This window comes from Schistocerca gregaria, chromosome 4 (assembly GCF_023897955.1).
Source record: "Schistocerca gregaria isolate iqSchGreg1 chromosome 4, iqSchGreg1.2, whole genome shotgun sequence".
Taxonomy (NCBI): Eukaryota; Metazoa; Arthropoda; class Insecta; order Orthoptera; family Acrididae; genus Schistocerca; species Schistocerca gregaria.
In genome coordinates, this window is record NC_064923.1 from 6265974 (window position 1) to 6277700 (window position 11727).

At 46.4% G+C, this 11727-nt stretch overlaps 1 non-coding gene across 1 annotated transcript; it reads left to right on the forward strand.

Moving 5' to 3' along the window:
- The first annotated feature begins 10978 nt into the window (after positions 1 to 10978).
- Positions 10979 to 11050, forward strand: Trnai-gau (transfer RNA isoleucine (anticodon GAU)). The gene has a single exon. It is a non-coding gene; the product is annotated as a tRNA-Ile (tRNA).
- The last annotated feature ends 677 nt before the right edge of the window (positions 11051 to 11727 follow it).

Consider the following 11727-nt stretch of genomic DNA (forward strand, 5'->3'; position numbering starts at 1 on the left):
GTTCCGTGGGTTACAGCTGTTGAACACCATACACATTTAGGTATCTATCTTGAACGTTGTCCTATTCGGATGGCTGCAAAAAATTGGCAAGTGGCCATTTCCAAGCTGCAAGGTGTTTTATTAGAACACTCATGGCGTTCGATACCGCTACTGCAAAAAAAGCGTGTATTAGACACTTATGTTTTATGTAAAGTATATTACGTTGCTCAGCTTTTTCCGCTTCCCCGAATGCAGGGTGCAAAAATGGTCCAGCTTACTAACAGATATATTTGGCGGGGGCATATTTTTAAATTACGTTGTGATGTTCTTACGAAGCCGCGTCTTGAGGGCGGCTTGTCGTTCACCGATGTCCGTGTCAAGGCTGCTGCCCTTTATGTTAAGCGAACCCTCCATCTTTTATTATCTGAGTCCCCGACTGTTACTTCGCGATTATTCCATGTCGTTCGTCCTGCGAGCTTGTCACCGCCTATTAACGTTGGGCCTCTAAATGCGAAGCTACGGCATGTTCGAGACTTCTACATTGAGATTAGTTACCTAGATCTCCACTTACAACGTCGTCCTGTTATTACTACGCTAGCCCTGCTTGACAAATGGCACCGGTCTTCTTCTTCCAACCCGATTGTTTTGCATTATCCCAGTTTTAATTGGCGTAAAATATGGACGAATATTAGCTTACCCGTTCATTCAGCAACTGTTGCCTCCCTATGGTATAAGGTAGTTAATCAGCTGATTCCTACGAACGAACGCCTTCATCGTATAGGTTTATGTGTCTCTCCGCTTTGTCAAACGTGTGGTTGTGTTGATACACTCCAACACACTCCAACACCGATTTACCTGCGCTGACCGTCATTGCATGTGGCACTGGCTGCGCCGACAATTGGCTTTACTCACCAGGAGCTCCTAATCGGCATTTAAGACTGATATTCTCTGCTGGCCGGACACGGTTTTTTATCCCCGGACCAAGAACAACACCGTTATGTGGGTTCTTGGCCGTTACATTTTTGCAGTGGTTGATGATCATGGTATTACCGATTTTATTTCGTTTACTGGTTACATTCTTCATGAGTACTGGACGCAAAAGTCTTTCCCACACCTTAAGAGGGACTTTGCGAATATGCTTACTATTGTTTTCGAAAAGCAGGGAGTTGGTTAAGTTTCAATTTCTATTGATCGCTCCTGCGACTGAATCATTAATGGCACCGGTATAGGGGCATACTGAGCTAACTTCATGACAGGGAAGACATTCTCGCTAGTTCTTAGGTACAATCTTGGCAGGAAGGCAAAATAACTGTTTGGATAGACAACGCTTCATAGGTCCCGTGTTCACATATAGGTATCATAAGACTCCGAACCAAAGACAATTGCAACGTATTGGTGACACTGTGCTTCGGTGCAGGGAGGAGGAGACGTCATGGCCAGGCCTCGGGATACGACCCTTGCCCAACGCGCCTCCACCTACCTGCCCTGGGTCATTACAAAGGAAAAACGAAAAGACAGTGTTAAAAAAATATGAATAAAGAAAAACCTAAAAAGGACATAATAAACATAAACGAAAAAAAAAGCGGTCTAAGGCAAGCAAAAAAAGAAATGTGAAAAAAAAGTGGTTAAGGCGTAAAAAAAAAAAAAGTGGTAGAGAACTGGTCTACGAAACCAGAGGTCGTAAGTTCCATCCTCAGAGGAGGAAGACGAATTTGGGAAATCAGTTTCGCGTCGTGGCCATATAGCAAACAGTATCTGTGATGACGAACAGTTAGCGACAGGCGTTTTATTAAGAATTACTCTCAGATGTGATTAAGGCGAATGGCGCAGATAAAGCATTTGCCAAAGCGGTACAGCATAAGGTGGGACGAGGCAGTCTGAATTACATTTTATAGATGCATTTCTCACATGTCTCAGAGCCTCTCGCGGTCGTCGTCGTCGTCGTCGTCGATGCCGCCTCTTCTGCAGAAGTAGCAAATGGCCATCGTAGCAAATGCGGCGAGGGACGCCCTGCCTTCGATTCCGAATGCACAAAGTGTGTGGTCTTGTTTCCCAGTCTATATTTGGTCGGTCACGTAAAAGGTTGAATGTAACGAATGGGTGGAAAGAGCATGGGGCAGCGGCTGTGTAGAACGAAAACACTATTCCTCAGGGGTGTGAGCGTTTCGAGATGAGTCCTATACAAGTTATAGTTGGTCGTCAGTGACCGTGTGGCCTAATGGATCAGGCGTCGGACATCGGATCTGAAGTTTACATTTTCGAATGCTGTCACGCTCGTGTTTTTCCAGTTCTGAAAAAGAAACATACCGTTTTAATGTAGCAATTGAACAGTACGAAACCGTCTGAATGTTGCTGTTGACCATTTTTTGCTTGGAGTTGCTCTTGAGCTTGAAACACACAGAACAAGACCGGTGTTAACCTGCGAAATGGTCGGCAGGGTGCCGTCACCACGAGTTTTGAATGGCACTTGCACATCTAAAACAACGTCGGGAAGCAACTCGTTCGGCTTTTGAGTCACATCAAGTATGTGTGTTAATTTTGACGCCACTAGCTCTGCATGTTGTCATGCAATTCCTTTACCTCTCAGAAATGATTATGAAATAAAAGTGAAGTACGTGACGAGTGTGACGTTAGGAAAACATTAGGCGGTTCCGCTTCAGACGCCGTGCAGTGTGAACGTGCCTAGTCTTCCGCTCCGCCGTAGCGTTACGTATAGTGGGATATCGTTTGTTTACGTGTAGTGTTGTACCTTCTGTAAGTTTTTCTCCGTCGTTGTTTCGTTCCTTGTGTTACTTTCTGTGTGTATTTCAGTGTTTTTGTTTAGCGGTTTAGACCGCGTACTTTTTTGAAAATGTCGTCTCAGGTTATTCCTCGTCAGGCTACAGTTAGTTTTGCTTTCGACAAGTCCACCCGCCATGTGCAACCTTGTTCCCTTGAGATTCATGATTGGTTAGTAGATACATTTGGCATTAATTCGGATCAGGTGCACACTGCATATTTTGATACAGAACTTTATGTTTTCTTTGTTAAATTTATGGACCCCCTTCAGGTTGATAAAATTATTTCCAAATTTGGTCATCAGGTTCTCTTTCGACATCGGGATGATTCTGTCAGTACCGTACTGCTTTCAAATGCTTCCATTACGTACACCAGTGCTCGTGTTTACAACCTTCAGCCGGAGGTGGATAATGTGTATCTTAAGGAGGGTTTACTCAAGTATGGTGATGTTAAGAGTATTCGCCTTGAACGCTGGTCCAGCCAACATCGTCTGCAGTGTTACAGTGGTATTCGTTCCGTCGAAATGCACGTGAAGCAGAATATTCCCTCGCACCTGCAGATCGGTGGATATCGTGTCCATGTAACATATAGTGGTCAGGTTGGCACCTGTTTCTTGTGTAATGAGAGTGGCCACGTGCGTACCGACTGTCCGCGGAGGGTTTTGTGTTAAAAAATTCTCTCGAACAGCGTCGCAAGTTAACGGTCGCTGGCCTCGTTGCCGGTGGTTCTGCTCTTGGTGTCGAACAGTCCAGTGGTAGTAGCGCCCCGCCGCAGGTTTTGCACGCCCCTGACAATGAATTTCCTCCTTTGCGTGCCAAATCTGATGTTGTTCCGTCTGTTCCTCAGGTGGGTGTGCCGCTTTTGAATAATAAACGGCGTCGCGCACATGATGGAAATAGTACGGATGAGGATCTCCCCGAGATGCCCCAATCCGAGAGACCGACATCCTCCGAGCCACAGAGTAGTGTAGATGCTCCCTGTTCCCCTAAAGTAGCTGTTCCGGTAGCGGCTGCTGACGCCCCTCCGGCTTCCGACGCGGCTTCTCTCGAGTCGGCTCGTCGGTCGGGCCTGTTGGCACCGCCTTCCGAACCGTCTTCGTTGTCACAACAAGTTGAGCCGCAATAACTTCCTGCTTCGCTGCCCCATACCTCTGCCAGCGGAGCTGCTCCGCTTCCTTCCAACTTAGCAGCTTCGGAGCTTCCTGCTCACGTTTCGCCTCCGTGTAATCCATGTTTGCCGGAAGCTAGTATTGGTGTAGACCAGTCCGTTTCGTCGGATGTTTCCCCCGCGACCCCGGACCCTGACTGTGGACCGGCGCGGGTGGTGTCGGATACAGAACTTGACCCTCCTACGTCACCGGCGGCTCCCGCTTCCCTGCCCGTCAGCCGACGCAAGTTGCGCGTTCAGCCGAACGTCAATGCTGTTCGTAAAAAACCGAAACGTAAGGGATCCGCGAAAGGGGATAGCAGTCCCCTTCCCTCGGATGCCTCCGTCTCCCCTGCTATGGACTGTGATGTTGATGCGTCGGTGTAGGTGATTTCTTCTCTCGATTTTCTCTTCATGCTTCAAGCATACACCTTTCTTACCTTAAATGTTAACCGTATTGAGTCCCACGTTCGCATTGCCTCTTTGCGGCAGTTTCTCTACGACTCCTGTGCGGACGTAGTATTTTAGCAGGAAGTATTGTTTTCTGATCTCTCTCTACCTGGATTTCAAACTGTTTTTAATGTCGCACCGGAAAATTCAACAGGAACTGCTCTTTTCTTTCGAGAAGGTATTCCTGTTACTGACATTGAATTCCTTGACTCTGGCCGTGGCATTGGTTGTCGTCTTTTTGATATCTGCCTAGTTGTTTTGTATGCCCCCTCTGGTTCGGGTCGCACTGTGGCTCGATCGCGCTTTTATAAGGAAGAGCTTATTTATCTTTTGCGCAAGAGTCCTCGGAGTCTCCTGCCCGGAGGCGATTTTAATTGTGTTTTACGCCCTGAAGACCAGTCCCCAAATTTCAATTACTGCCGAGATTTACATGACTTGGTTCGTACGATGCACCTGCGTGATGTTTGGGAACACAAATATCCAACCCTGGTGAAATTTACGTATTTTACCGCGTCCTCGTGCAGTAGACTCGACAGATTCTACTTCTCTGATTTTTTATGTGATAACATTCTTTCTGTCGATGTTATTCCTACTAGTTTTTCTGACCATTGTGCTTTTACTGCAACTGTAAATCTTAGTCACCAACCAGCAAAACTTTATCGTTCCCAGTGGATGTTAAATGTTTCCCACCTTGCCGACAGGGCCATTGATGAAGTTGTAAGTGCCGTGTGGGAGCGACGTCTTCGCTCTGTCCCGCGTTACCCCTCCTTACTCGTTTGGTGGACTGCGTTTGCCAAGCCCAAGATTCGTCAGTCTTTGATTTTTTACTGTGCCGCAAGGGCGCTTGATTTTAAGAACACGTATGAATTTTACTACACTGTCCTGCGTGAACTGTATGACGCGGCGGGTCCTTCTCCTCTGCGGATCCATGATGTTCGTCGTATTAAAGCAAAGCTCTTGACCCTCAAACGACGACAGTTGGATGGTCTGCGAGTAAAGTCGAAACCTCACTCTCTTGTTGAAGGTGAACTGACTTCTTTGTACCACCTGCTGCGGCATCAGACTCGACGTCGTCGCACCTTCATCTCTTTTCTTATGGTGGATGATGGACGGCAGCTTATTGCACAGGAGGATATGATGCGTGCTCTTCATCAGTATTACGCTAGTCTCTATTCTGCCGATGATTCTGGTGCGTCACTTTCTGATGATGTCCTTGAGGATCTTCCTGCGACGATCACGCCTGACGCGAACGGCGACTTTCTCCGGGAGTTCCAGGTAGATGATGTTTTCGATTTTATTGCTCGCTCTCCGTCCGGTAAATCGCCGGGTCCTGACGGCCTGCCTAAAGAATTTTATCTCCGTTTTTGGCCTCTTTTGGGTGGGACTTTTACGCAGATTTTAAATGAGATTGTCAGGGGGATGGATGTGCCAGCCGATTTTAAAGTAGGGAAAATTGTTTTAATTCCGAAGTCCACTGGTCATTTATCTGCTGCCAATCTTCGTCCGCTCACATTGCTGAATTTTGATTACAAGACAGCTGCTAGAGCGTTCAATAGTCGATTATCTTCTCTGCTGCGGTCTGTGATTGGGGCACATCAATGTTGTTCTCCTGGTAGATCTATTCTGACCCCAGTAGCCGAATATCGGGATGTTGTCTCGGTTGTGGCGGTTACAAACGTTCATTGTGCCTTTGCTTTCCTCGATTTTTACAAGGCCTTTGATCACGTCAGTCATGTGTTTTTAAATCGTGTTTTAGATACAATAGGTTTTAACGCTTCATCACGTGGTGTTCTTCGTAATTTGTATAGGGGAATAACTGCTCGGGTGTCAGTCAATGGGCAGCTGACGCCGCCCATTGCTATCCGCCGAGGGGTACCTCAGGGTAGTCCGCTCTCTATGTCTCTATTCATATTGTCCCTGGAACCGCTGCTTCGGACTCTTGCTTTCAAGCTTCAGGGTATGACCCTCTCTGGTGGGAAGCTCACTGTTAAGGCGTACGCGGACGATGTCGTTGTTCTCCTCCGTCAACGTGATGATATCACATTGTTGAAAGGGGCAGTTCATGCATACTGTTGTGTCTCTGGAGCGCGTCTCAATCAGGGTAAATGTAAGTTCCTTGATATTCGAGGGTTTCGCGATGCTGATGTCCCTTGGGCCACTTTTGTCGATCGCCATACGTCATTGGGGATTAGCATTGATCGGTGTCCCATAAAAATGGCGGCTCTTAATTGGAAATCTGTCATCGAGAAGATACAGGGGGCTCTGATGGTCCATGAGCAGCGCTCTGCTACCATTTTGCAAAAAGTCAGAATTTTAGACACGTACGTGTTATATAAAGCCTATTATGTTGCTCAGCTGTTCCCACTTCCCATTATGGTGGCGAAAAGGTTGCGCCAATTGTCTAGCAGGTTTATATGGAAGGGTCATCCTTTCAAGTTGCGTTACGAGGTTATGACGAAACCGCGTATCTCCGGAGGCTTGGGCCTCACTGACATTACTCGTAAGGCATCTGCCTTGTACGTCCGCCGTACGACTCTCATTGTTACGCAAGAAGTGACTTCAATTACATCCAGACTTTTTACTGTTGTGCGTCCGAAGAGCCTTGCTCCACCTGTCGACGTCGGTCACCTCAATTTTAAGTTGAAACAGGTCCGGGAATTTTATATTGCGGTTAGTTACCTCGGTGACGTCTTCTTGCGACAACCGGTGCCAACGACCAAGAGCTTGATTGCCCGTTGTGAGGGGCTGGCTGGTCCCAATCCAATCGAACTGGCGTCTCCATCAGTGTCCTGGAGGAACATCTGGAAGAATGTTAGTCTGCCGATCCACTCAATGGCTGTGGCGTCCACGTGGTGTAGGGTAGTTAATGGTTTGGTCCCCACCAACGTACGACTGCACCGTATTGGTCTTTCTGACACGGACAACTGCACTCGGTGTGGTCTCCTGGACACACTTGAGCATCGATTCACCTGCAGTGGGCACCTTGCTAATTGGCTTTGGCTCAGGAAACAACTGGCTTTTGTCACTAGGACTGCCGAAACCGCTTATACCATTGACATCATCGTATGGCCCGATTCTTCCTTTTATCCGCGAACAAAGCTCAACACCGTTATGTGGTTGCTTGGACACTTCGTACATTTTGTCAATAGTTGTCATGAAGAGGATGAACACCTAACGTTTCGGCAGTACATCCTTACTGCTTACTGGAACCGATTGCGCTTGCCAGGACTCCGTAAAGATTTTGCAAATATGCTTAGCCTGACATTTGAAAGGGAGGGTGTTGGCTAAGGTCGCCTGTGTGAGCCGATTTCTTTTATACTGTAGCTGGTATTGCCGCCTTTATGAAATATTATTCTCTACACCTGGACTGAAGTTTACGTGGACCTTTAGGGCAAACAAGAAAAACAAAAGTAAGACCAAGGACCGAGACAGTAGGGGAAAATACGACGCCATTGTACAGGTGCCATTCGGAAACAGGACGGTGGAATCATCGTGGCCAGGCCTCGGGTTTCGACCCCTGCCCGCTTTGTTTCCGCAGCCTGAATCTGACTGTCACCCCTAAATTTGAAACAATGGCACACGAAAACGAAAGTAAAAAAAAAAAAAAAAAAGTGGTAGAGCACTGGTCTAGTAAACCAGGGGTCGTAAGTTCCATCCTCACAGGAGGAAGACGAATTTTGGAAATCAGTTGCGCGTCGTGGCCGTATAGCAAACAGTATCTGTGATGACGAACAATTAGCGACAGGCGTTTTATTGAGAATTACTCTCAGATGTGATTAAGGCGAATGGCGAAGATAAAGCATTTGCCAAAGCGGTACAGCATAAGGTGGGACGAGGCAGTCTGAATTACATTTTATAGATGTATTTATCACATGTCTCAGAGACTCTCGCGGTCGTCGTCGTCGTCGTCATCGTCGTCGTCGTCGCCGCCGCTTCTGCAGAAGTAGCAAATGGCCATCGTTGCAAACGCGGCAAGGGACGCCCTGTCTTCGATTCCGAATGCACATAGTGTGTGGTCTTGTTTCCCAGTATATATTTGGTCGGTCTCGTAAAAGGGTGAATGTAACGAATGGGTGGAAAGAGCATGGGGCACCGGCTGTGCAGAACGAAAACACAATTCCTCAGGGGGTGTGAGCGTTTCGAGATGAGTCGTATACAAGTTATAGTTGGTCGTCAGTGACCGTGTGACCTAATGGATCATGCGTCGCACTTCGGATCTGAAAATTACAAGTTCGAATGCTGTAAAGGTCGTGTATTTCCAGTTCTGAAAAGGAAACATACCGTTTGATGTAGCAATTGAGCAGTACGAAACCGTCTGAAAGTTGCTGTTGACCATTTTTTGCTTGGAGTTGCTCTTGAGCTTGAAACACACACAACAAAACCGGTGTTAACTAGCGAAATGGTCGGCAGAGTGCCGTCAACGCAAGTTTTGACTGGCACTTGCACATCTAAAACAACGTCGGAAAGTAACTCGTTCGGCTTTTGAGTCACATCAAGTATGTGTGTTAATTATGACGCCACTAGCTCTGCATGTTTTCATGCAATTCCTTTATCTCTCAGAAATGATTATGAAATAAAAGTGAAGTACGTGACGAGTGTGACGTTAGGAAAACATTAGGCAGCATGGAGAGATTCTGTATGGGACCACCCAACATAAACGAGTACTGTGTGACATGCTACCCTGTATTTATTAACCGAGGCAGCCGGCTAGTTCAGTCGGTAGAGCGTGAGACTCTGAATCCTAGGTTTGTTGGTTCGAGCCCCACGCTGGGCGCGAACGGAATTTTGTTCCGCTGCAGATGTAAATAACCGTTTTTCTGGTTAACGTGATCTAATGGAAATAGCAACATTAAACTTTACCTACGTCTCTGTCCGTCGCAAGGAAACTGTTTTAAAGGTGAATGTGATTTGGTAGACATGTGTGAAAGACATGTTCTGAAATGCAAGTGTTGTTGTTTGGAGAGCTCATCGGTTACGTGTCAGATGTGTAGCCAAGCAGTAATGGGTCGCCATAGCTGCAAATATTAGCCGGTAATATGAAGTGTAGTCAGCTGAAGTCTGATGATGCAGACGACCGTGATACCAAGTACACAAATGTACCGCTAGGCCGCACCTCTTTAGCTCAGTGGTAGAGAACTGATCTAGTAAACCAGGGGTCGTAAGTTCCATCCTCAGAGGAGGAAGACGAATTTTGGGAATCACTTTCGCGTCGTGGCCGTATAGTAAACAGTATCTGTGATGACCATCAATTAGCAACAGTCGTTTTATTAAGAATTACTCTCAGATGTGATTAAGGCGAATGGCGCAGATAAAGCATTTTCCAAGGCGGTACAGCATAAGGTGGGACGAGACAGTCTGAATTACATTTTATAGATGTATTTCTGACATGTCTCAGATCCCCTCGCGGTCGTCGTCGTCATCGTCGTCGTCGAGGCCGCCGTCGCCTCTTCTGCAGAAGTACCAAATGGCCATCGTAGCAAATGCGGCGAGGGACGCCCTGCCATCGATTCCGAAAGCACAAAGTGTGTGGTCTGGTTTCCCAGTCTATATTTGATCGGTCTCGTAAGAGGTTGAATGTAACGAATGGGTGGGAAAGAGCAAGGGGCAGCGGCTGTGTGGAACGAAAACACAATTCCTCAGGGGTTTGAGCGTTTCGAGATGAGTCGTATACAAGTCGTAGTTGGTCGTCAGTGACCGTGTGGCCTAATGGATCAGGCGTCGGACTTCGGATCTGAAGATTACAGGTTCGAATGCTGTCACGCTTCGTGTTTTTCCAGTTCTGAAAAAGAGACATAGTGTTTTAATGTAGCAATTGTGCAGTACGAAACCGTCTGAATGTTGCTGTTGACCATTTTTGGCTTGGAGTTGCTCTTGAGCTTGAAACGCACACAACAAGACCGGTGTTAACTAGCGAAATGGTCGGCAGAGTGCCGCGCGAGTTTTGACTGGCACTTGCACATCTAAAACAACGTCGGAAAGTAACTCGTTCGGCTTTTGAGTCACATCAGGTATGTGTGTTAATTTTGACGCCACTAGCTCTGCATGTTGTCATGCAATTCCTCTACCTCTCAGAAATGATTAAGAAATAAAAGTGAAATACGTGACGAGTGTGACGTTAGGAAAACATTAGGCAGCATGGAGAGATTCTGTATGGGACCACCCAACCCAAACGAGTACTGTGTGGCGTGCTACCCGGGAGGTATTCACCGATGCAGCTGGCGAGCTCAGTCGGTAGAGCATGAGACCCTTAATCCCAGGGTCGTGGGTTCGAGCCCCTCCTTGGGCGGAACGGAATTTTGTTCCGCTGCAAATGTAAATTACCATTTTTCTGATTAACGTGATGTAATGGAAATAGGAACTTTAAACTTTGCCTATGTCTCTGTCATTCGCAAGGAAACTGTATTTGAAGGTGAAGGTGATTTTGTAGACATGTATGAAAGACATGTTCTGAAATGCAAGTGTTGTTGTTTGGAGAGCACATCGGTTACGTGTCAGATGTGTTGCCAAGCAGTAATGGGTCGCCATAGCTGCAAATATTGGACGGTAATATGAAGTGTTTTTCAGCTGAAGTCTGATGATGCAGACGACCGTAAGGACGAAGTACCCAAGAGTACCGCTAGGCTGCGCCTCTTTAGCTCAGTGGTAGAGCGCTGGTCTGATAAACCAGGGGTCGTAAGTTCCATCCTCACAGGAGAAAGACGAATTTTGGAAATCAGTTTCGCGTCGTGGAGGTATAGCAAACAGTATCTGTGATGACGAACAATTAGCGACAGACGTTTTATTAAGAATTACTCTCAGATGTGATTAAGGCGAATGGCGCAGATAAAGCATTTGCCAAAGCGGTACAGCATGTAACGTTCCCTCTTTCTGTTTTTTTAGGTTTGATATGTCTGATTGTTATTCTTTATTTCTATTCTTCGGAATCTTTATTTTTATTAAATTGAGCCTGAAACTTACGTAATAAATACTTCGCGTGAAGTACGATTTGCAGCATGAACAAAAATTAATTTCGGAAATTTAATCCACTGAATATTAAAAGTAAAGCTTTTGAACAACGCGCGTGACTGACTAGATACATTCAGAGGGTACGTACATTCGCGTGCGAGTGGTTGCGGTCTGATGAGAAATTTTCATTGTGAAATAATTTCGTCGTAACACACTCGGAGATTGCGAACGTACATTCAGAGTAGAGGCACGTACGTTCTATCATTCCCCGTGGCCTGGGTAAAAGAATGGCAATTATTTAAATCTAAGAGTATTTCTTTTGCATCGGACTAGTATTTTTATAAGAAAAAGAAGATTGCAGGTTCTGAATGTCTCGGCAAAACGAATTGGAAGTAATTTGAGCGGCCACGAAAGGAAAGTAGAGAGCAC